Source organism: Hemitrygon akajei, chromosome 3 (assembly GCF_048418815.1).
Source record: "Hemitrygon akajei chromosome 3, sHemAka1.3, whole genome shotgun sequence".
Classification (NCBI taxonomy): domain Eukaryota; kingdom Metazoa; phylum Chordata; class Chondrichthyes; order Myliobatiformes; family Dasyatidae; genus Hemitrygon; species Hemitrygon akajei.
In genome coordinates this window covers 126,829,466-126,853,874 of record NC_133126.1, presented here as the reverse complement: position 1 = coordinate 126,853,874, position 24,409 = coordinate 126,829,466, and the positions used below count along the sequence as shown (strand labels likewise).

The 24,409-nt window shown below is 43.0% G+C and overlaps 1 protein-coding gene across 1 annotated transcript in view; it reads left to right on the top strand.

The window, feature by feature from the left end:
• The window catches only part of LOC140725390 (heparan-sulfate 6-O-sulfotransferase 1-like), a 336,441-nt gene that overhangs the window by 236,309 nt on the left and 75,723 nt on the right, over nucleotides 1-24,409 (top strand). The gene's annotated exons all lie outside the window — the stretch shown is intronic.

Below are 24,409 nucleotides of genomic sequence, written 5' to 3'. Positions count from 1 at the left end.
CATATCAATTCAAAAAGATTTGAAGATTTTCTCTGAACAGTAAAGCTTGCAAACTTATTTTGTCTGTCTTTGTAGTAAATGTGTTTTGAATTGACTGGTAGTGCATTTACTGTTATATATTTAAGGAGACTTGAATTGCCTTGCTCTGAACAGATATGTGTTTATTCACTTGTAAAAGTCTAGCTTTAGAATCAGTATTTGCATTAGGGTGGAGAAAATAGAGCTGATGTTTCAGATGGAAGACTTTTCTTCCTTGACCTGAAACATTAACCCAATTTCTCTTTCCACAAATGCCACCTGACTTGTTGAGTGTTTCATTATTTTCTGTGTATATTTCTGATTACAAGCAACTGCAGTTTTGTTGAATTCCATTTTGTATTTGAATCTCAGTGCTGTACCAAATAATCCAGTAAAAATCTTTAAAGTGTCTGAAAATCTTCTGTCGTTCTTAAGCTATCAGCAAACACGATGGATTCTCTGAATTTTGCTGGGTGGGGTTTTGATTTGTCACTCTTGCTAAACATGGCTGTGTTTCACTGCATCATTAACAGGTGAGATCCAATCAGTGGTGATTGCAAAGAAAATTAGCAGGAAGGCTCGCAACCAAAAGAAATGTTTCTTTTGTCGTTTTCCATGCCGGATAGAATTTTGTGGCAGGTTGTCTTTCTGGTTGCACATAGCCCAGGGTGGGAAAGAGTAATCCTGATTTGTATGATACAGCAGTGCTTGTGGTTTCCAGTGTCTCCCTCTCAGGTTACCACAGAAGAATCTGGGACGGCTGTACATCTGTTAAATATACATCTCAATGACTGTGGAAACACTGAGCACCGTGAGTATTCTGCGTGCCTGGCTACTTGCAGATTTCACACTTGTCTGTCCTGTGACAGCCATGGAAGCAGCTCCCTTTGCACCTTCAGTATATCCTATTTGAGCAACAGAAACCCTTTGTTCTCCAGAATGAAGCTTAATGCTTTAATCTTTCATTTTACACGTACAAGTAACCTGACCCGGCAGCGGCGGACATGCAGGGGGTCTGGAGCTTCTGGTACAGACCTGGTTTTTACTTGCCTTATCATGGTAAACAGTCATCTGCTTCCTTCACAGGCTGAAGGCAACATGTATAATTGCCCCAAAAGCAATGAAACTGTAGCTGGAAAAGCTGAATAATTAACCAAGTGACTGCACCGGCATCATGCTCACATGCCCCTGATAGTTTGGCTAATCACTCTATTGTATAGCCCATGTGGCTTTTGATTAGATTAGCAGATTTGATTGAATTAGATCATTGAAATCAGGATAACAGTAACAGTGCTGTAATGGACCTTAATTACAGAAAGGATGGGTTGAAACTCCCAGCCCATGGCCTTTGAGTATAAGTGGGCACCTCATGGCAACTGAATCAGAATAAAGGGCTGCCGAATGGTGTACTGTCATCACACAGCTGTAGTAACCCAAGCTCATTTATCTGGTTCTTCCTGTGTGGAGTATGTATGCTCTGCCTGTGACTGAATGAGCTCCCTCCAGCTGTTCTATCTTCCTCCCACATCCCAAACTTGTGCCTCTTGGCCATTGTAAATTTGCCCCTTGTGTGTCAGTGAGTGGTAGAATCTGTGGGGAGCTGATGAGAGTGTGGGGAGACTAAAACCAGTTTTACTGTAAATGGTGATCAGTGCAGACTCAATGGGCTGAAGGGCCAACTTTGGTCCAAGGTCACTTGTGCAGCTTTTTGTGAATGAATATTCAGCCATTAATCACTGTCTCCGAAGGTAAAATGCTTAGAAGACAGCTTGGTGTTGACAAATCTGTATCCCAGTATGAACTCAAGTTGTGAGAAGAGTGGGGGGGGGGGGGGTGAGTGGAAAAGAAGTTTTTTAAAAATCTGTTTAGAAGTAGAAACACCGTGTCTGCCCATGGTCTTATTCTGGTTTAAGGTGGCACCACTGAAGTCGAGCCACAGCTTACTGGTAATTCAAAAAGCATGAAATTCAACAAAAACATTATTAGTAGCAATTTTTCTGAAGAAAATTGTGGTAAACTATCACTGCAGACAATGAAGAGGCGAGTGAAGGCAAAGCTGATTTGCAGGATGAGCCTTGCTGGTACGTTGCAAAGTCGAAATGTAATGTGTTCAAGACAGGATCATAGACGGAGATGATGTCGCTGTCGGAGGTGGAATTGGATTAAGTGATTCAGAGAGGAGTCAAGACAGAGGAGTTTCAAACCCGGGTGTGAGTTTGGATTGCTCTAAGCGACAAAGTCTAGACCTAGATTGTGTCAGTGCGCTGGGACCCAGGTCTTAGTGTAGGTGACAACTTGGGTGTTTGGACAATTTGTATGCCGACCCCAATAGACTAGAAAGGCAGGATGTTGGGACCAGAGGCAAAAGTCAGGCCGATTTTGTTCACTCTCCCGTGATGCTCACTCCTATCTCTGTGGCGCTGAGTCTGTAAGACTGCTCCGGCTGTTGTGTTTCGTGTCTGCGAGTTTCACAACAATTTGCCCTGCTATGTGATGAATTGAGACCGAGGCTTTGGGCCTACTCTGGCTGCTCCGGAGAATCAGATCTGTGGATTCAATTTGGTTCAGAACGCTGTTGCTTGCCTCTGTTATTTGCATGATTTGTGCTTTTTCGTTTTCTCTGCACATTGGGTGTTGGTCTGTCTTTTTTTAAATTGGGTTCTTTCGTGTTTCTTGTTTTGTGGCTGTCTATAAGCAGACAAATCTCAAGGTTGTATAATTTATACATTCTTTGATAATAAATGTACCTTGAATCTTTGAATCTACTGCCATGACACAGCCAAACTTAGTTTGGAAGAAACGACACCTCATATTCTGCCAAATAGCCTCCAACCTGATGGCATGAACATTGATTTCTCTAACTTCCTGTAGCTTCTCTTCCCTCCCTCCTCTCTTTTTTCCCCATTTTGGTTCCACCTTTATCCTTTCTATTCTCTTCACCTGCCCATCACCTTCCTCTGGTTCCAATCTTCCTTCCCTTTCTTCCATGGTCTTCTGTTCTCTCCTATCAGATTCTTTCTTCTTCAGCCCTTACCCTGTTCCACCTATCCCCTTCCAGCTTCTTATCTCATCCCCTTCCCCCTCACCTATTACCTGCCTCGCACGCACATGCACATTTCAGTAGAAGGCTAGGAAAACCTTTCATATTTTGGTATAATTCGCTACGTTTGTAGATATGAGGATAATTATTGATCCAGCCTATTACAAATGAACATCGGGAGCATTTTAATATAAAATATCCTTGGCTGATGGCTGTACCTAAGAGAGGTTGTTTCTTTAACTGGTTGGAAGTATTACTCATAACTGCAGCAAGTTTGTCCTTCATGTCTCCTTTGGATTGTACTTGTTTGTGAGCTAGCAGTGAATGGTGAAGGTAGCGAAGAGGTCTGTGGGTGATATTTAACCCAGTATCACGAGGCTGACCAGATCACGTAGAAGTATTCAATCCCCAGCTAAATCATTGTAATTTTCACAGTTCAGCAGCTTGCTCTCAGTGGGTGGTGGGTGTTCTGCTGGGATACCTCCGGGAATCCTGCAGCAGTTTTCTTCAGTTAATGGTTTCTAATATGTGGTGTTGATGGATAACCTGTTCCTTTCTATTGCTCACTGGTAAAAAATGAAAGCTGCTTCCTTGCTGCATTAATTTGGAGATGTTGTTTAATATTATGATTTTTATTGATCTTACATAATTGCATTTGAAAATCTGACACAAAAGAAAACTTGTTGAATATACTCAGCAGGGCAGATAGCATCCAAAGGGGGAAAATGTGTCAACTTCTTTTGGTCAAAGTTCCTTTGTCAGAATTGAGCAGATTTGGATGTGTTTTTTCTCCGATGTTGATTACCGCAATGTTGACCTGCTTCTCCAATTACCATAAATTCCAGTGTATAGGCCGAGAATTTGGCCCTAAATTTTGGTCCTAAAATTAGGGGGTCGGCTTATACGGAGGATGGCAACTTTGGAAAAACGAATACACGGAAGACAGGTCGTATTTATTGGCTGTTTTTGAGTCAAATTGGTTCCACTGTCGACGCATGAATTCTTTGGTTTGTTTAAACTCACATCTAGTGGCTGAAGCACGGAGATCAAACCACCAGGGATGACTGCAAGGTCCGCATTTTCAGCTTTCAGTGCTGCTTTTGCCTCACCTGGCAAGTGCGCTTTGAACATGTCCCAGACAAGTAGCGACTCTTCTTTCCTGACACCTTCGGGACGTCGGCGCCACACCTCTTTAACCCACTTCAAGCAACCCGCTTCATCCATCCAGCAGCATTCTTGAACGTGAGCAACACATTGGAAACCTAATCCAAAATTTCTCTCCCTGATTTATTTATTAAGAATTCACCTATAACGCTCTACACTGTGTAGGCCTGTTTCCTTAGCAGGTACTAGTTCACAAAATTCCTAGGGTCCGGCAAAGCTGAGTACCGGCATGTGAGATCTTGTGATTGTTTCTGGTTAAATCAAAAACCTCTACAAAAGGGGTCGGCTTATACAAAGGTAACATGAAAGTCACTTTTTTAACCTTGAAGTTGGGGGGGTCGACTTATACTCCGGCTCGGTTTATACCCCGGAGTATATGGTATTGACCCCCGTCATATTGTTTTTTTGCTGTTGTAACATCTCTTGTGCTCATTTGCTCTATGCACTACCTGTCACCTTCTGAAAACCTGTTCTCATGCTTCAACTCTACTCCCATATCTCATCTCATCCCCTTTATCCACCACCCACGTGCTCATTAGCTCACCGCCTCATAATGATGGTCATTTTAAACCGATCCACAGTTTATAAAATCCAGAACAATTTGACTAAAAATCTGGAATCTAAAAAAGATTGGAATAAGCCCGTGCACTGAGAATTCTCTCAGGCTTTCAAAGAAGCTGTTCTAAAATATGTCTATTTTATAGTTAATCTGTCCATCTATCGAATTTCCTTTCCTCCAGGACAGTTTTGCTTGCACAGTTTCTTTTGATGCCAAGAGCTCTAGGCTATGCATCAGTGCAGTCTGCATGAAGTTGCTTGCATGGGAGGCAACCTGAAATGGGTACTGGCAAGCAGTTCTAGTTCACTTCCAAGGGCAGGTCAGAGTCTGCTTTCAACATTGGTGAACAGATATGTGGGAGCCAGCTGAATCCACCGTAGTCTATTTTTGCCAAGAAGGACAATTAAAAACACCTTTCAGAAATGAATCATGCCAGCTTTCAACTGGTGGTAGACATAAGGGTCCAGTGTCACCCTATTCAGCCAGACAGATTCTAGACTTAGTTCATGTGTGAGTTAGAAATGACTTCAGTGTTGTTATACTGGGGGAGGGTAAAAAGTTCTCAACAGTAACCCAGATATCCTTGCTGGCTAAGGTAAGCATGAGATGTAGGAGAGAGTAAAATCTGTGACACTTTCTTAGGCCAGTTGCCTATTCATTCACACCATTCAGGCCCATTGGCCAGTCATGCAACAAATCAGAAGGCAGCTGGTGCATCAGATGTAGCTCCATTAGGAGAATATTGAGATTTGTTAAAAATATATATTTTGTGGAACAATTCAAACTTATTCTGGCAGTGATTTGCTCCTGGACTTTTCCTGAAGTAGTTTTCCTTTAGTTTCAGATGTCTGCGTGGGAGCAAATTTGGTTATGTGACACTTCTATTCAATTGCATGAAAGCTTTGCAAACCCCCTGGGTTACATTTTTCTCTGTGCTTGCTAATATGTTAACAGAAAAATGCATTTACAGGTATTAGAGTTGGCGGTCTCTCAATGGTCGAGCAGCTATTAATAGCCCATTGAATTTTGTCAGTTGAAGTGGGTGGAAGGAGTGTTATTAAGGTATCGATTTGTATGGAGCAGTATTTGAACAGAAGCTGTGATGAAAATACCCGCAGTGATATTATTGTGAAGTATAACCATATCTGCACTTAAAATGTGTTATTTTCCATCGTTTTAATTTGCCTTTTTCACTTGCCCTCCCAAAGGAGCAAAGTCTAATTTCAAGATTTGCACCAATATATATTTCCATGTCCCTGAACCACATTAATATATATAGTGCAGATACTGCATTTAATATATTGCTTTTAAGCAGTACCATTTCATGTTCCTTACCATTCCCCATCTAATGGATTACTCTGAAAACTTGCAAGTGCTGTTACTGGAAAGAGAGGAGCCTGCTTTGTTTTCCTGTATAGCACCTCATAATTTGAATGAAATTGATAATGACTATATGAAGAAAATGCATTTGGTAGTCACTTCGGACCTGGTGGACTGAAGGGTCATCTTTGTGCTGTAGGATTCCAGGGATTCTAAAACCTCTGCTTAGGGAGAAAGAAGGGCAGTTGGACACTTGACTCAGTCAGACCCAAAATGCATTAAGCATCTGCGCGCTATCCACCACAAGCGGGACGTCCCAGTGGCCAAACATTTTAATTCCCATTCCCATTCTGATGTATTGGTCCATGGTGTCCTCTTGTGTCATGATGAGGCCACTATCAGGTTGGAGGAGCAACACCTTAGATTCCATCTTGGTACCTCCAACCTGATGGCATAATCTTGATTTCTCTTTCCAGTAAACATGTCCCCTCATCCTCTATTCCCCACTCTGACCTTTTACTACTACTTCTCACCTAATACCTCCCCCAGGTCCCCTCCTTCCCTTTCTCCTATGGTCCACCCTTCTCTCCTGTCAGATTCTTTCTTCTCCAGCCCTTGACCCTTCCCACCCACCTGACTTCGCCCATCACTTCCCAGCTTCTTGCTTCATTCCCCTCCCCCCATCTTTTTATTCTGGCATCTTCCCCCTTCTTTCTCAGTCCTGAAGAAGGGTATTGGCCTGAAACATTGACTGTCTATTCGTTTCCATAGATGCTGTCTAACCTGCCGAGTTCCGCCAGCATTTTGTGTGTGTTAGTCTGGATTCTGAGCATCTGCAGAGTTTCTCATGTTTATGAATCATTTTGTGAATGGGGAGAGCGATGTAGAGTCATAGAGAGACAGCTGGAAACAGCCCATCCAGTCCATACCAACTCTTGACCTACACCAAACCTTCATCAATCTCATTTACTATTCTTCCTACAGTTCTGCAGCTCCTATAGTAGAATATGTAACTGCCAGACAGACAGCACTTGCCTAGGTTTCTGGTGCTGAGAGGCAGCAGCTACTCTTATTTGCCATGTCCTGGATCGGGACTACAACTTGGTTACTGAAGAGAGTAGCCCAGCTTTGCAATAACTTCTGGAAAAATTCCTTGAACAGGCATAGAAGATTAAATATTTTTGCATATTAGTTATTAACCTATGGGGGACTGGGATGCCAATACTGATTCCCACAGAGTTTGTTGTTGACTGCTCTCTTTAGCATTGCTTCCAGCGATTTTCACTGTTGCTGCACACTTCCTTCAAGGTGGCTGCTTTGTGGTTGAGACTATCGTTTATCTCTTCCTGCAGCATGCACTCACCAAGGTCAGGAAAGAGATGCAGTGGTCTTTTGCTGTTGTTCCCTCGTACAGTCACATAAGGCAGGGTGCTGCATTCTACAACCCATCTGTAGTGATGCACACTGACACAAACGTCAACTACTACAGAAGGATCATCAAACTCAGTGAGGGTGCCAGAACTCCCTTGGTCTCCGCAGACGAGGGAATGCTCACAGGTGAATGTTGCAGACCGGCAGACTCCAGGGTCCAGGGACTGCGCAGTGAAGGGAGGTGCAGCCACAGATATCTGCTGAAGCTTGGTGGAGTCACTGCAAAGGTTCTGTAGTGAAAAGCCACAGTTTCAGGCTCTCCCACCATTGTTATGAGAGGCTGGAACCGTTACCAGTATCTCCTTGTAGTAACCACAACCTTAACTTCCTTAACTGAAGGAAAAATGATAGAATCATAGAGCACTGTAGCATCAAAATAGGCCCTTTGGCCCATCTAGACAAGGTTGAACTGTTAGTCTACCTAGTACCATCAGCACAAACCTGGATGATAGCCTTCCATACCTGTCCAATCAATGTATTTTACCCAATCTTCTCTTGAATGTTGCAATTGAATCCACATTCTCCACATCTGCAGCCAGACATAGTGCCTGCTTCTTGTTGGGGGGTGGGGGAGGGGGTGGCCTTCCATGCCAGCACATTGTCCCATTCATTACACTGAGTGTGCAAGTCATTCAGCCTATCAGGAAGAGAGGCATCACTGTGCAGGATGGACTTGTCATCCATTATGGTCTGAATGCCCTGCCGCATGCCCCCCGTGTCTCTGGTGTCGCAGAAATGTCTGTATATTCTCTGTGAATAATTCTGTTTCGTTTTAACCTGGTGGTGCAGGAAAGCACAGAACTTGCTGATCTGAGAACTGTCTTATTCCCCCCTCCCCCCCCCCCCCCCCCACCCCAAACCGATCTGAAAGCAGCATCCTAATCTCTCAGCATGCCTGGACCTCTGCTGTTAGCCATGGCTTCTGATTTGCCCTCACATAGATATGTTTAATAACGGTGACGGTCCTATGTAGTCAGTTACAGATCTGCATATTCATCGATGTTAATGTGATGATCATAGGCAGCCACCTCCCCTGAGCGTGCTCCAACCCATGTTTTCAAAACAGTCCCTTAATGCTGAGGTTGCTGCTTCTGGCCAGACCTTTATCTCCCTTTGAGCTGGTTTGATACATTTAATCAGTGGCTTGTATTAGCATAAGAGTTAAGTGGTCAGAGTGGGGACTAGGAGCAGCTTTGTATACATTAGGGATGTTGGTATAAACCAGGTCTAATGTGTGCACACCTCTAGTAGCAAAATCAACATTCAAACTGAATTTAGGTCGGATTGTTTTTAAGTGAGTGTGGTTGGTTGAAGTTGCCAGTAACAATAAAGAAACCATCAGAGTGTGTGGTTTGCAAGTCGCTGATGTTGCCCCAGAGCTCACACCGCATTAGCAGAGGGGGTGGATGTAGACAGACAGCCACAATCACAATAGCAGTGAATTCACTCAGTAAATGGAAGAGCCCACACTTCACCACTAAGAACTCCAGTCAAACAGTGGATTGTCACTATTGAAGCATCCACCCACCAGTTCTTGTTGGCATAGATATTTAGGCCTCCACTGTGATCTTGTCAAGTATCATGGGAATTCTGTCGGCCTGAAAAGAGATGAAACCCTCTAGCTGGATGGCTGCTTCAGGGATGGTATCCTGGAGTCGTGTTTCTGTCAGGATGAGCACACATCTGTCATTCATCTCACGCTGATTTAATCTCAGATGTAGGAATTCGAGTTTAATTTCTAGTGATCAAAATTTTGAAAGCAGAATCAACAGGAGAATTGGTTTGAAGGGTGTCGCCCTTGATCTCACGCAAGTACCAACGCGCTTTCCGCTCTTTTAGCTTCCTTGTGCACAGCTCCTGCCAGCATCACCCCGGGTGGCTGTACCAGTTGACAACACGTTGTGCAATAATCCCATACTGCAAGAGTTCAGCTGCCTTCCAACAACTCACTAGTGAGGTAGACTCACAGTACTTGGTGCTCTTAATATCCAGCAGTGTCTTGCGATCATAAGAAAGACGTAAGGGATGAATGGTGAGAGAGGCCCTTCCAGTCCGATCCCTCCTGTACACCCGGAACGTTGTCTCCACACCCCTCTGCCCATGGGAGGACTGCAGTGAGGAGGAGTTGGTGACTCACCTCTTTGCACACTGTGGGTTCGTCGAGAAGGTGTGGAGGAGGATGGAAGGGACAGTGTCGAGGTTCAGCCCCAGCAGCTGCATAACAGAGGACTTTCTAATCTACGGGCTGTTCCCAGGGACGCATACCGAGACCAACATCCGGTGCTGCTGGCAGATCATCAACTCGATCAATGACGCTCTTTGGTCAGCCCGAAACCTGATGGTCTACCAGCACACGGAGATGTCCGTGGGAGAATGCTGCCGACTGGCACATTCTCGGCTGCAGGAGTACGTGCTGAGGGACGCACTCAAACTTGGTGCAGCCACCGCAAGAGCCCGGTGGGGAAGGACCACAGTCTAGGGTCCTTCTCCCGTGGGAGTTGAGGGGTGGGGGGGGTTGGGGGTATACCCCCTGAATGTAAATATGAAAGAACAGAGTGCCAAGTGGGTAGCGAAAATTTGGAAAATGTAAAGACAGTAATGGAAACAACTGTAAAGAATTGAAAGTCATTGAATGGTGTATTGTATGTAATTTTATTTTTGAATAAAGTATATTTTGTTTAATAATATAAAAAATTTGTTGGAGCTGAAGTGACCAGCTCCCCTTAACTGTTTCCCCTTTCACCTATAACCCATGACCTCTAGTTCCAGTCACATCCAACCTCAGTGGAAAAGGCCTGCTTACATTTACCCTATCATAATTTTGTATTTGTCTATTAAATCTCCCCTGAATCTCCAATGCTCCAAGGAGTACATTCCTAACCTATTCAACCTTTCACTATAACTCAGGTCCTCAAGCTCCAGCAACATCTTTGTAAATTTTCTCTGTACTCTTTCAATCTTATTGATACCTTTCCTGGAGAAAGGTGACCAGAAATGCAAACAATACACTGAATTTGGCCTCAACAAACTCTTATACAACTTCAATATAACATCTCAACCCCTGTACTCATACTCTAATTTATGAAAGTCAATGTGCCAATGGCTCTCTTTGTGACCCTATCTACTTTTTACATCACACTCAAGAAATTACGGATCTGTATTCCAAGATCCTTCTGTTCTGCCATACTCTTCAGTGCTCTATTGTTCATTCTGTAAGTCCTGTCCCAATTTGTCCTCCCAAAGTACAATACCTCACATTTTTCTGCATTAAACTCCATCTGCCATTTTTCAGCCCATTTTTCCAGGTGGTCCAGATCACACTACGAGCGTTGATGGCCTTGATAGCTGCTGATCCTGGAGGCAAATTGAATGGTTACATAGGGCACAGTAAAGCAAGACTGCTATATAGACTTGTGTAGGTAATTTAAGGAAACAGTTATTTGGAGAGAACACACAATAGGGATAAAAAGGTGAAGTAGTTTTGTACATTAGTTATTAACATTTTGGGGATACTGTAGGAGGCAGCAAAGTTAAAAATTTCAGGAGTTGATGATAACCAAAAAGCCGGAAACTTACTGGAGTGTTTTCTATAAACAGAGAGGGAGCTTATCTGAAGAATTCCCAGATAAGGAGCAGATAGGAAGCATGTACAGGTATACTTAATTGCAGATTATTGAGGATAAAGGTCCAGATAATTATTCCCAGGCCAGGGGAGTGAAGACGTTGGGAACCACAGGTACCATCCAGGATTGCAGCCCCTTGCAAAAGCTTCTGTGTTATTTGTCTGGCATGCCTGATTGGATGCACCCCATCTTCACTGTGGGGTGGGAGACTTGTGATGGACGGATGGCTGGGTAGTCAATGAAACACCAAAGTTATATTTGGGAGTGTTTTGTTCACAACACTTGTCCAGTCTCCTTTAAAACTAAAAATCAATTACTAGGTACTTCACACGGCTGAGTTCCCAACCCTCTACTCTACTTCCTATGCATTCAAAGTTCAAAGTACTTTTTGTTATTGAAGTATGTATACTTCATACAACACTGAGATTCGTCTCCTTACAGGCAGCCACAGAACAAAGAACCCCAATAGACTCCATTAAAAACAAAAGAAGTCCTTCCAAACACCCAGTGTGCAGAGAGAGGGGAAGAAACAAATCATGCAAACAATAAAAGCATTCAGAACTAAAGTTCACAAAGCCGGTATCACTATAGCTGATCCAGGCCACAGCCTCAGTCCGGCAGAGAAACGAGCAAAGCCCACGGAGCAGCAAGCTGAACTGGCCCATCTCTCGCCTCTGACCATTTCAGTCGAGCCGGGTAGTTCCTCGCCTGCGGGCTTGGGCTTCTCTGCCTCGATACAGCCAGTACCTGACCTTTCGAATTCGGCTCGGCTCGTAAATCAATCAAACCTCGGATCTTTCCTCACTTCACCTCACCTCGGCTCCACCAAGTCGAATCGCCTCCAAGTACAAACTAGCAACTCCAACCTGGACACGCTGCAACCGAACGAGACTCTAGCCACACCTCAAAAAAGCCATATCATACAGGTGATTAACCTGAACTCTGACAGGGGAGCTACAGGCATCTGTTTGCAGTGATTGTTCACCAGAAAAAAATGTGAATAGCAAAATATTTAGTTGCTTTCTTTGTTTCATTGACCACCAGCAAGTTGTCACTTAAGTCGGTAAGTAGTGCCATCGTAAGTCCGAATTTTGTTAAACAACAAACTGTTTGGCCAGCTTCTGCTCTAAACTCCATCTACAAGGTCGTAGGTGATGCAACGGTAATGGGCCATTACCAAATAACAAGTTGGAGTACAAGAGGGAGGTAGGGAGCTTAGTATCACGGTTGTCATGTCAACAACTTTTTCCTCAATGCGGTAAAACAAAAGAGCTGGTAACTCGGGAAGGATGCAGAGCTGGAGAGCTTCACCAAAAACCTGCCCTGATCCAGTCACATTGAAGGCACAGCTTCACCAAAAACCTGCCCTGATCCAGTCACATTGAAGGCACAGCTTCACCAAAAACCTGCCCTGATCCAGTCACATTGAAGGCACAGCTTCAATAAAAACCTGCCCTGATCCAGTCACATTGAAGGCACAGCTTCAATAAAAACCTGCCCTGATCCAGTCACATTGAAGGCACAGCTTCAATAGAAACCTGCCCTGATCCAGTCACATTGAAGGCACAGCTTCACCAAAAACCTGCCCTGATCCAGTCACATTGAAGGCACAGCTTCACCAAAAACCTGCCCTGATCCAGTCACATTGAAGACACAGCTTCACCAAAAACCTGCCCTGATCCAGTCACATTGAAGGCACAGCTTCACCAAAAACCTGCCCTGATCCAGTCACATTGAAGGCACAGCTTCACCAAAAACCTGCCCTGATCCAGTCACATTGAAGGCACAGCTTCACCAAAAACCTGCCCTGATCCAGTCACATTGAAGGCTCAGCTTCACCAAAAACCTGCCCTGATCCAGTCACATTGAAGGCACAGCTTCACCAAAAACCTGCCCTGATCCAGTCACATTGAAGGCACAGCTTCACCAAAAACCTGCCCTGATCCAGTCACATTGAAGGCACAGCCAAGAAAGCTCACCAGTGCCTCCACTTCCTCAGAAGTTTGACCTCACCCTGGACCCTCACCAATTTTTATTTATGTGGCACAGAAAACGTCCCATCCAGATGCATCTCAGCTTCGAACTGCAATGGCCCGGCACAGAGTTATGGACACATCTCAGCATATCATGGGAATCAGCTTCCCCATCCATGGACTCTGTCCGTACATCACACTGCATCGGTAAAGCATAATCAAAGACCCCACCCCCACCCCATCAGCAGAAGATACAAAAACCTGAAGGAACATGCCATTGGGCTCAAGGACAGTTTCTATCGTGCTGTTATAAGAGTATTGAACTGTTCCCTCACAATCTAACTCATTATGACCTTGCACCTTATTGTCTATCTGCACTGCACTTTCCCTGCAATTTATTCTGCACTCAGTTACTTGTTTACCTTGCTCTACCTCAATGAACTTTTGTAATGAATTGATCTGTATGAGTGGTACGTAGAAGTTTTTCACTCTCCAATAATAAACCAATTTACCGATTTAATGTTCCTTTTTATATTCCTATAATGGAGGTGAAAGCAGCTTATTTGCAAAGGAGTTTAACAGAATCTGCACTGAATGCGGTGAGCAGTCATTATTTTCCTGCCTTATGGACTCCCTTGTATTCATTAGTATAATCTGTCAGCGGTGGTGTTGTGTCAAATCCCGACACCTGTATCAGGCTGCAGACACAGGCTTACTAGCGTATGTGTCCAGATGGATGAGGGCAGCTTGTCTGCACGAGCACACACAAGCTGTGCCCAAGCCGTGTGAAAAATATCAGGATGTATTCTGCAGGTAATTCAGTTGCCCTCTCAGTCATTCTTTTCTGCATTCGTTCCTGGCGAACGTCTGAAGAAGACGCTAGTTTCCTAGAACTAATTTTAAAGACACAGTTAGAGTTCTATCAGCAGCCACAATGCGAAGAGCAGAGCGTGCCAAGAGCAGGCAGCTCGCTCCAGGCTCACATTCATTCTTAGAGGAACGGCTGTCTTTTGAAAGATATGTAGCCTGCTCTTGACTTTCAATCTTGAAGTCTACACTGTCCAGGCTGATTAAAATTACTATATAATGTGTCTTCCACTGCAATGATAATATTCCAGAAATCCATCTGGCTGCAGGAGATGTGATTCTCACTGCGACGCTGTCTGTGTTTGAGGGCTTGGGGGAGGGGAATGTCTTAACCCGAGAGGGCGGCAGAAAAGCGTTGGTAGGAGTTTGCCTGAAATCATAAATGCTCTATGTAAATCTTGTTTTCTCAAAGTTACAGGAGCCTGGGGAAAGAATAAGGGAGAGGAGCAAACAGATTGCTTCTGCAGTGAGTTAACACATCCTCAAAAGAATGAGTGGTTGTGCAGTTGATATTCCTCTTCTGTTTATTATGTGTATCTACGTAGAACAGTACAGTTTAGGAACAGGCCCTTCGGTTCACAGTATTGTGCTAAACCAGCTAAAAGTAAATCTGACACCTCCTTAAAAACTAATCCCTTCTCCCTACACAATGTCCACATCCATCCATTGTCCTCATAGTCATGCATCTATCTAAACGTCTCTTAGAAGCCTCTAAAGTATTTGCCTCTATCAGCATACTAGGCAGGCATCTACCACTGAATTTTAAAAAAAACTTACCCCTCACATCCCTTTTGAACCTACCCCTCTCATTTTCAATGCACGGCCTCTGGTATTAGATATTTTTACCCCGGCAAACAGATATTCCCTGTCTACTCTATCTATGCCTCTCATAATCTTAGAAACTTCTATCGGATTTCCTCTCAGACTCAGCAGCTCCAGAGAAAACAACCCAAATTTGTCCAGTCTCTCATGATAGCACATGCCCTCTAAACCAGGCAGCATCGTGGTAAACCTCTTCTGTACCCTCTCCAAAGCTTCAACATCCTTCCTATAATGGGGCATTTCTCCAGATGTGGCCTAACCAGAGGTTTATAAACTTGCAATGCAACCACTTGACTTTTGAACTCAATGCCTCGACTAATAAAAACAAGTATGTCATAAGCCTTCTTAACCACCTTATGGGCCTATGTAGCCACTACTTGTAACTTCACTGCATTTCTGCTTTCATCTTTTTCATTGAAGTGCAGATAGTTAGACAATTTGAGATGGGAATGTATGAAGAACTAAAAATAAGAAATTATCCCAATGTCTTCAGACCTCAACTATTATGATATTGTATTAGTGCTATAATTAGAGTTCCCAGCTACTGAAAATCCAAAGTAAATTGCTTCATTGTTCGAAGCACAAGATACACGTCTTTTAACTTTGCACGGTGGAGTGTCATTGTGACAAAAACATGGGACCTGCATCATATTTTGAAAGTATTAGAATAAGCATTTAATGCAATTTACATGTCATCCCTGGGTTATTAACACCTGATTTCTGGCCACTTTTACATATGAACAAGTTCCCATACTGTTATTAGATTCAAAAATCTGATGTATGTACATATATTTGTTCCTACAAAAGGCCAAACTAGTTTCCATTCTCACTCTCACTAGTAATTATACTTCCTTAATCTAGCTTCTCAGTCGTATTTGCTTTTGTGAGCACTCATTACAATTCTGTGGAGATATGGCTACCATATGAAGTGTTTATTGTATATTTTCCTATATATGGGCAAAATTGACTTAAGGGTGTCTGTAAAAATGGAATTAGTTCGTTATGTAGAGCAACATGTAACGTATGAGGCTTTGAGCTGGGAAATGGAAGTAAACTAAATAGTTCCCAGAGATGTAATAGTTCAATTGGCCTCCTCTGTGCTTTATTTATTATTGCTATGTATATGACTGTCTGTCTTTCGCAAATTTCCATTCTATTCTATGTATCCGATTCCGGAATGTATGCTTATTTGGCGAGCCTCACAGCGAGCACATATTCAGACGGAAATGTTGATCAGTGCTATGTTTACCTCTCCACTAAGTGGAACCAGTTCGCTTTCTGCTATAATGTTTGGTTAGGGAGGATAAATCTACCCTTCCCCCAGACCTGCATGGCACCTGCTGTAATTAACAGCTCTGTGCAAAGCCATTTTTATATATGATGCATAAAAAAAACTGTAGTTCTTCCAGCCCAGCGCAGGTCAAAATTGAACACGCTCAGCACAGATCCGGGTATTTCCCAGCCTAGTGCTGTGCTAAGCTGAAACTGTCCCCAGTAAATCACTCAAGAAATCTTAGCTGCATAAATTTTTTTTCACTGGCCATGTTTGGTTGAGGGATGTTTCAGAATACCAAAATATTGGCAAATGTTCACCATTATCCCATAATGGCCTTTTCTAAAATTATTAGCTTTAACTCATAACTTAATTTGGGTAGGAGACTGGAAGCCTGCTTGCTGACCCTACGCTGTTGGCTTGGCCATCTCCTTAATCAGCATTGAATTTGACAACAGGACATTTGACATGATCAGTGCTGCACAGTTGTAAATGCTGACTCTCCCCTGCAGCAGCCTTTAAATCACAGATGTCAACTCTCTTACTGATGGCTTCGAAGCACTGGCCCTTGTGCGCTGTTAGAATGTCACAGCACTCTAAAGGCAAAATGCAGTTTCCATTCAGACTACTGCTTGATGGGAGTAGCAGGCCCCATTTTAATGTGAAATTTATGTTGAGGTCTCAGCAGAGGCAGAGGGAAACAGGCCCCCTTCCTCTGATGGTGGCTTAGAGGAACTGGGAAGTTATAATCACAGACTTTTTGTAAAAGCCGAGCTGAGGTGGCATAGGGACTATTAAAAGATCAGAAATCTGCTTATCTTTTTTTTTGCAAACAACAATGATTAATACTTAAACATGAAACAGAACCATTAGTCTCTCCTTTCTGTTGTAGAGTGTCAGAATGAATATGAACGTGCTTATGGAAATGAATGAATATTTTTCAAGCAGATGTCCATTCGAGCATAAGGAATATATAAAGATATATCGCCATGGAAATGAGAAAGTAACTTTACAGTTTGAGGGTCACGTTCAGAAATTGCCACTAAAGTAGAACAAAATATGGATCGTGCTATTGCTGCCTATATTAGAGTATTAAAAACTGCAAGTTTGCACAAGATTTTGAGATCCACCTATTAGGACATATATGTCAAACTCAAGGCCCGCGGGCTGGATTAATTATCTTTGGCCCTCGAGATAATATCTAATTACTATTAAAGCTGGCCCCAGTAATCGAAGCGCCTATGGCGTATGATATGGCTAATGCTGAGTTTATTCAGGTACCAGGTTTTCAGGGTTTTTAGTGTTTATTCGGCAGTCTTGCTCGGCAGTCTTCTTCATAAGAAACGGAATTTGTAAAGTGAAACACTTTGTAGTTATAACAGAGACTGAGACACATGAGAGCAGGCTGAAAAAACGGAGGCAATGAAAGCTGCGTTTGCACGCGTCCAACTGATCTGGCCCGCATGAAGCTGCATTTTGCTCAATCCGGCCCGTGACCTAAAATGAGTTTGACACCCCTGTATTAGGAGGAAGTGACAAGTCCTGGTATTTTGCCTTTTGGAGGGTTGTCAGCTGGTGTTTATAAAGCAGATGCAGTTCAATAAAGGCTTCAGGAGTCATTCTGAAGTTTTTATTAATATTTTGGAAGTTATTAAAGCAGACAGAAAGTAGTGTTATATGGTCAGAGGTTTATGCATTGTCAGAGTGCTGGGTGAGCCAGATGATTAAGTGAAAGGACTTGGCCATATTGGTAGGAAATATCTTGGTGGGTCCTGTTAATGAAGGAAATGGCATTTTGACAGGGTCTGAAGCCTCTGGTATATTTCATGGTGTTCTGGAAACAAAAGAAACAAGAAAATTGGATGTTTGTTCTGATCATATGTGGGTCAATATTAGTTTGTCTTACTGGGACAAAATTGGAAATATGTTCTCCAAGTTGAGATATTTTATTTTACTTTAAATAGATCCTTTTGTGGGCAGATCTGCTACAGCCTCGTGTCTTGGGATACTGCAATATAAGGAATAAGACTCTCGGTCATGGGAGACCCTAAAGTATATGTCTAATTTGTGTGAAGAAATCAAAGGCAAATACATGAGGGTATCCCATGAGTTTGTCTTGGAATTTCTTTCGAGTTTAAATCTGTTTTCCATTGCTTGTCACGTTTGATGTTGTTTCACGATATTGGTAGCAACAATTTCCACAGATGTAGTGCCTTTCATTTTATTAAATGTTCCAAGGTTCTTTGTAGGGGCTCCATTTAAACAAGATACCACAAAGGAGATACAGGACAGGTGAGCAAAAGCTTGGTGAAATAGATAAATCTCCTGAGCTTGGAGCAGAGAAGGATGAAAGGATGGATGTTTCACGTACAGCAGTGATGGAAGAATGCATATTCTAGAAAGGTATTGGATTGCAAGAGGCAGTGGGTGTGCATGTTAAAGTGATTAAAATAGGAGAATTGGCATTTTAATGTTGTGATGCATGGTGCTCAGCGCAAGCTAACAACCTGCTCTAACTGAATTTTTAATTCTCTACTCTGTCCACCCACAGCAGCTTTTCATCCCACCCAAGAATCTGTCCAAATCTGCCTTAAAAATTGTTCAATGATTCTGCTTCCCGCACCCTTTGAAGAAAAGGGCCAAATACATTCAACTCCGAGAGAACAATATAATCCCTGTCTTAAGTGGTAATCCTTTAGTTTTAAGCAATTATAGTTTTAATCATTATAGATTCTTCTACAAGAAGAGCTACTGTCTCCACATCCACCCTATCAAGACCCTTCAAGATCCTAAGTTTTCGATCAAGTCCTCCTCACTCTCCAAAACTCCAACATTTTCTCATAAGCCAACCTATCCATTCCAGGAATTAGTCTAATAAAATCTTCCTAAACTGCTTCCGATACAAAGAGATTCTTCCTTTAAAGGGGAAGTAACACTGCACACAACACCACAACTGTAATTACCCCAGTACTCAGTATAACAAGCACAACCTCCTTACATTTTTTTCAATATCCCTCCCACAAAACAATAAGGAATGATAGCTTTCCTATCTTGCTTTATCTTGAAATTTAACTTTCACAGTCATGCACCGAAATAAAAGAATCCCACCCCATTTCTGTCCTGTAATCTCTTAAAAATTATATAATGTGCACTTTATCCTTGCTAACAAGATAGACAATACCACTTTCTCCTCTATTAAATTCTATTTAACATGGTTATCCTCCACTTAATGTGTACTCATCCCTCAGCAGCCTCCAAATTTCATCTTTCTTTCTGATCTATCTTCATGCCATCGGCATATTTAGCAACAATCCCTCCAGTAACTTTGTGCGGGTGATTCATATGGACTTAAAGTCTCAGCACAGAACCCCTGTGCATACTGAACATCCTGCCAACGAGAGAAACAGACTTATATGGCTACTTCCTGTTTTCTGTTGACCAGCCAATCTTCTGTCCACTCCTCATACTTCATGAGCCATCATGGGAATTAGATGTTGTACTTGGTGAATTCAGATAGCAGATCATGGATGGATATGCTAGAACAGGGGTTCCCTACCTTTTTAATCCCAATTAAGCAAGGGGTCTGTGGACCCTAGGTTGGGAGCCTGTTCTAGAGTGAGTAATTCTGACTCCTTCAAGCTTTCTCACTATTAAAAAAACACGACTGTGAGAGAATATTTGTTCTGTTTGTCTGGATCAGTGCAGCTCCAACAATAACCAAGAATCATACATGCCTACCTATTTGATTGACTTCTCTTCTACTACTATTGATGTTCATTCCCTCTTCCACCATCATTCTACCATATACAAAATGCACTGTAGTTGCATGCGAAGGGTACTCCGACAGCACCTCACAGATACACTTAAGCACCTATTAATTTTGCTGAGCACAAAGCAAGTCTTGCTTCAAAGGGGCAACGGACAGAAATGTATTTGTCTTTTATCTTTGGAACTTTATCCAGCATTTCCTGTGGCATTGCTCCTAAATTGGCTATATATTTAGATTCCCCTTTAGTCTGTTTTTGAAGTCAACTCCTTTTTAGTCTGTTCTTTAAGTCAACTCTCTGTACGAATTATGGCTGCTTGTAAATTAGGGAAATTAAAGATTAGCACATTTACTGTAAATTCCAGGCTTCAGTTCACCAAAGGCCAGAATAAAGGGGCACATATTTGCTCTGTTTTGTAAGATGATGCTGAACATGTTACAAGTTGTGATGTCATGAATTTCATAGTCATGCTTAAGCTCCCTAACTTGTGGTTTGGTGATTTTTCAGAAACCACTAAATCAAATGGACATTAATTAATCTCAAAGTTCAAAGTAAATGTTATTATCAAACTACATATATGTCACAATATACAGCCCTGAGCTTCATTTTCCTGTGGGTATACTCACCAAATCTATAGAATAGTAACTCTAACAGGATCAATGAAAGATCAACCAGAGTGCAGGAGACAACAAATGATGCAAATGCAAATATAAATAAATAGCAATAAATAATGAGAACATGAGATAGAGTTCTTAAAGTGAGATCATTGGTTGTCGGAACATTTCAATGATGGGGCAAGTGAGTGTAGTTATCCCCGTTTATTCAAGAGCCTAGTGGTTGAAGAGTAGTAACTTTTCTTGAACCTGGTGGTATGAGTCCTGAGGCTCTTGTACTGTTGGCAGCAACAAAAAGAGAGCATGGCCTGGGTGGAGGGGATCCCTGATGGTGGATGCTGATTTCCTACGACAGTATTTCAGGTGGGTGTGTTCAATGGTTGAAAGGGCTTTACCCATAATGTACTGGGCCGAATTCAATACATTTTGTAGGATTTTCCATTCAGGAACATTGGCGTCTCCGTAGCAGGCTGTGATGCAGGCCGTCAATTTACTCTCCAGCATAGAAGTTTGACAAAGTTTTAGCTGTCATGTTGTATTTCCGCAGACTCTTCAGGAAGTAGAGACACTGCCGTGCTTTCTTTGCAATTGCACTTGTGTGCTGGGCCCAGGACATAGTAACATCCAGGAATTTAAAGTTGCTAACCCTCACCATCTCTGATCTCATGTATTTTGCTGCTGATGAAATGAGCCAGTAATTCTCTTAATATTCTGCAGCTTGCCCATTTCGGTAAACAACAAATATGGATGGTAATTAAAATGTCAGCCTCTTGGTAGTTTCCTTCCAAGTTCGCTGTGCGAACCTAGACTAAGGACAGAGGTGGACTAGTTTCATTTGGCAGCTCACATGTTTCCAATGATTAAATCTCTACATTTTAAAAATAATTCAAATTGTGAAATTAATAAAATATTTCCAGTATTCTGAATATATGAAGTTGTAAAAGCATCTATTAATATTTATGTTCATGTTCAAATGGAAATTCCCTACACAGTTGATAAGCACATCAGTGGTTGTGATGCTCAAATTTCCTAGATTTATCCATTATATATGTTCGGAGGTCACATTTGTATTTACCTTTCCTTCCCATGTCACCAATTTAAATATAAACCTGTCCTTGGCAATCCCCTGAATAGCTCAAGTGATTTACAACTTGATCTCATATACAGGTTGTGCTGCTCCTGTGAAAAACACCCCAACCTCATCATTTCTTTATGCCTGACATTTTCCCCACTCCTGCCTCCTTGGAGTGTAGTTGTGTTGATCAGTTTTCAGCTTTTGGAGGGATCAATGCTAAGCCGACTGCAGTTTGTGGTGTTAGGTATGGCTTAGCTGGTGGCACTCTTGCCTTTTGATCAGAATGCTGTCACAACCCCCCCAGGAACTTCAGTACGAAGTTTGGCTGACATTTTTCGCAGTGCTGAGGGAATGCTGTGTTATCTAATGCGGTGCGAGATAAAACCTGAGTGTGCTGGAAATATACGGCAGGTCAGACAGCAAATGTGGAAAGCAAGTCACAGTCAGACATGGGATTCTGCAGATGCTGGTATTATTGGGCAATGCGTATGAAATGCTGGAGGTGGCACAGTCGTGTAGCAGTTAGCATAATGCTGTCACAGCACTGGCGACCCGGGTTCAATTCCGACGCTGCGTGTAACACGTTTTTACATTCTCCCCCGTCGCTGCATGCACTTCCCATCAGGTGATCCGGTTAATTGGTCACATGGGTGTCATGGGGAGAACAGGTGCAATGGACCAGAACATGCTGTATATTAAAAAAAAATTACAACCTCAGCAAGTCATACATCAACAAATGGGGAAGAATAAACAGTTAACATTTTGGGCTGAGACGGTCTTGATGAAAGGTTGCAGCCTAAAACGTCGACTGTTAACTTTCCTCCATAGATGTGGCCTGACTTGCCGTGTTCCTCCAGCGTCTTGTGTGTGTGAATCAGAATTGATGTTGCAGGGTTAGGATTCTCAGAGCTTGAGTGTGAGTTGTTAATAATGTCACCCTTCACATGCTGCCTGGTTTGGTTTTCATTTTCAATTTCTGTGTGTGAGAATCTGATGTGCACAATTTGGTTGCCTTGTTGCCAAAGCTAGAAAAGGGACTTTGGAGTCACCTGCTGATGTCATTCCTATGTAGGTACTCCCACAGTGCTGTCAGGTAGGATTGAGACCAATGATAATGAGAGACTGGCAATATCTTTTTCTCGGTTCCTTTGTCTCCGATACAGCTTTCCAATCCAGAGCATCAGAGATGTCCTTCTCCTTCAAAGAATGGCATTTCCCTTCCTCCATTTTTGATGCTGTCCTTGCCTGCATTGCCTCCGTCTCTGGAACATCTGCATTCACTCCATCTCCCCGTCACCTTAACGGGGAGAGAGTTCCTTGTGTCCTGACCTGCCACCCCATCAGCCTCCGCATCCAGAAACTTCTGCCATGTCCGAAGGGATGCTACCACTAAACGATATCTTTATCCCCCCCACCCTTCGGTTTCCGCAGGGATCGCTACCTCTGTGATTCCTTTGTCCCTTCGTCCCCGCTGATCTCCGTCCTACCTTGTCCCCGCAAGTGTCCTAAATGCTACACCTGCTCATACACCTCCTCTCTCACCTCCATTCAGGGCCCCAGACAGTCCTTCCAGGTGAGGCAACACTTCACCTGTCAATCTACTGTGGTCATCTATTGTGTCCGGTGCCCCCGATGTGGCGGCCCCCACGTTGGTGAGACACGCATTAAATTGGGGAGCCACTTCGTCGAGCACCTCCGTTCCATCTGCCAAAAATGGAAATTCCTGGTGGCCAAACATTTTAATTCTGATTCCCATTCCTGCTGTGACATGTCAGTCCATGGCCTCCTCTTGTGCCAAGATGAGGCCACCCTCAGGGTGGAGGAGCAACAGCTTGTATTTGGCCTGGGTGTATTTGATTTCTTCTTCTGATGATAAATTTTTCCTCTCACCATCCTATCTCCTGTTCCGCACTCCGGCCTTTTAACTCTTCTCACTTGCCCATCACTTCCCCTGGGTCCCCCCCTCCTTCCCGTTCGCCTGTGGTCCACTCTCCTCTCCGCTCAGATTCCTTCTTCTCTGGCCTTTTACCTTTTCCCCCTACCTGGCTTCATCTATCACCTTCCAGCTAGCCTCCTCCCCCACCCCCCATCTTTTTATTCTGGTGTCTTCCCCCTCCTTTCTCAGTCCTAAAGAAGGGTGTCGTCCCAAAACGCTGACTGTTTATTCATTTCCGTAGATGCTGGCTGACTGGAGTTCCTCCAGCATTTTGTGTGTGTGTTGTTTTAGATTTCCAGCGTCAGCAGGCTTTCACGTATTTACGAATACCTTTTCAAGTTAGGACGATATGAAATGTGGAGGGGAGCCTGCTGCTCTTGTTCCTTTTGCTGATAGCGGCTGTGGGTTTGGAAGGTGCGGTCAAAGTGGCCGAACTGAACAGATACAATGCATGGTATACTGTTGTCCGTCTGCACCAGTATGAATGTTTAGCATAGTTTATAGAGTGTCAAATCAAACCACCTGCCTTGTTGATCTGTATCGTCACATTGAACAATCAGGACACCACCACCAGGTTCAGGAACGGTTACTCTTCAACCATCGAGCTGTGGAATTGACTCACCTTTAACTCTGAACTGATTACGCACCTGAGAACTTGCATTCAAGGATTCTACAACTCATATTATCAGTATTATTTATTTGTTTTTTAAATTTTGTCTTCTTTTGTCCATTGGTGTTGTTTGTCCGGCTTTGTGTGTAGATTTTCATTGAGTCAATTGTATTTCTCTGTTCTACTCTGAATGCCTGCAAGAAATAGAGATATAAACGTACTTTGAACATTGAGGATGCTTTGTTCCAAATTGAATAGTCTTAAGAAGTACAGGACGAGTTGAAATGATTATTATGACTTAATTGTAATATATTTAA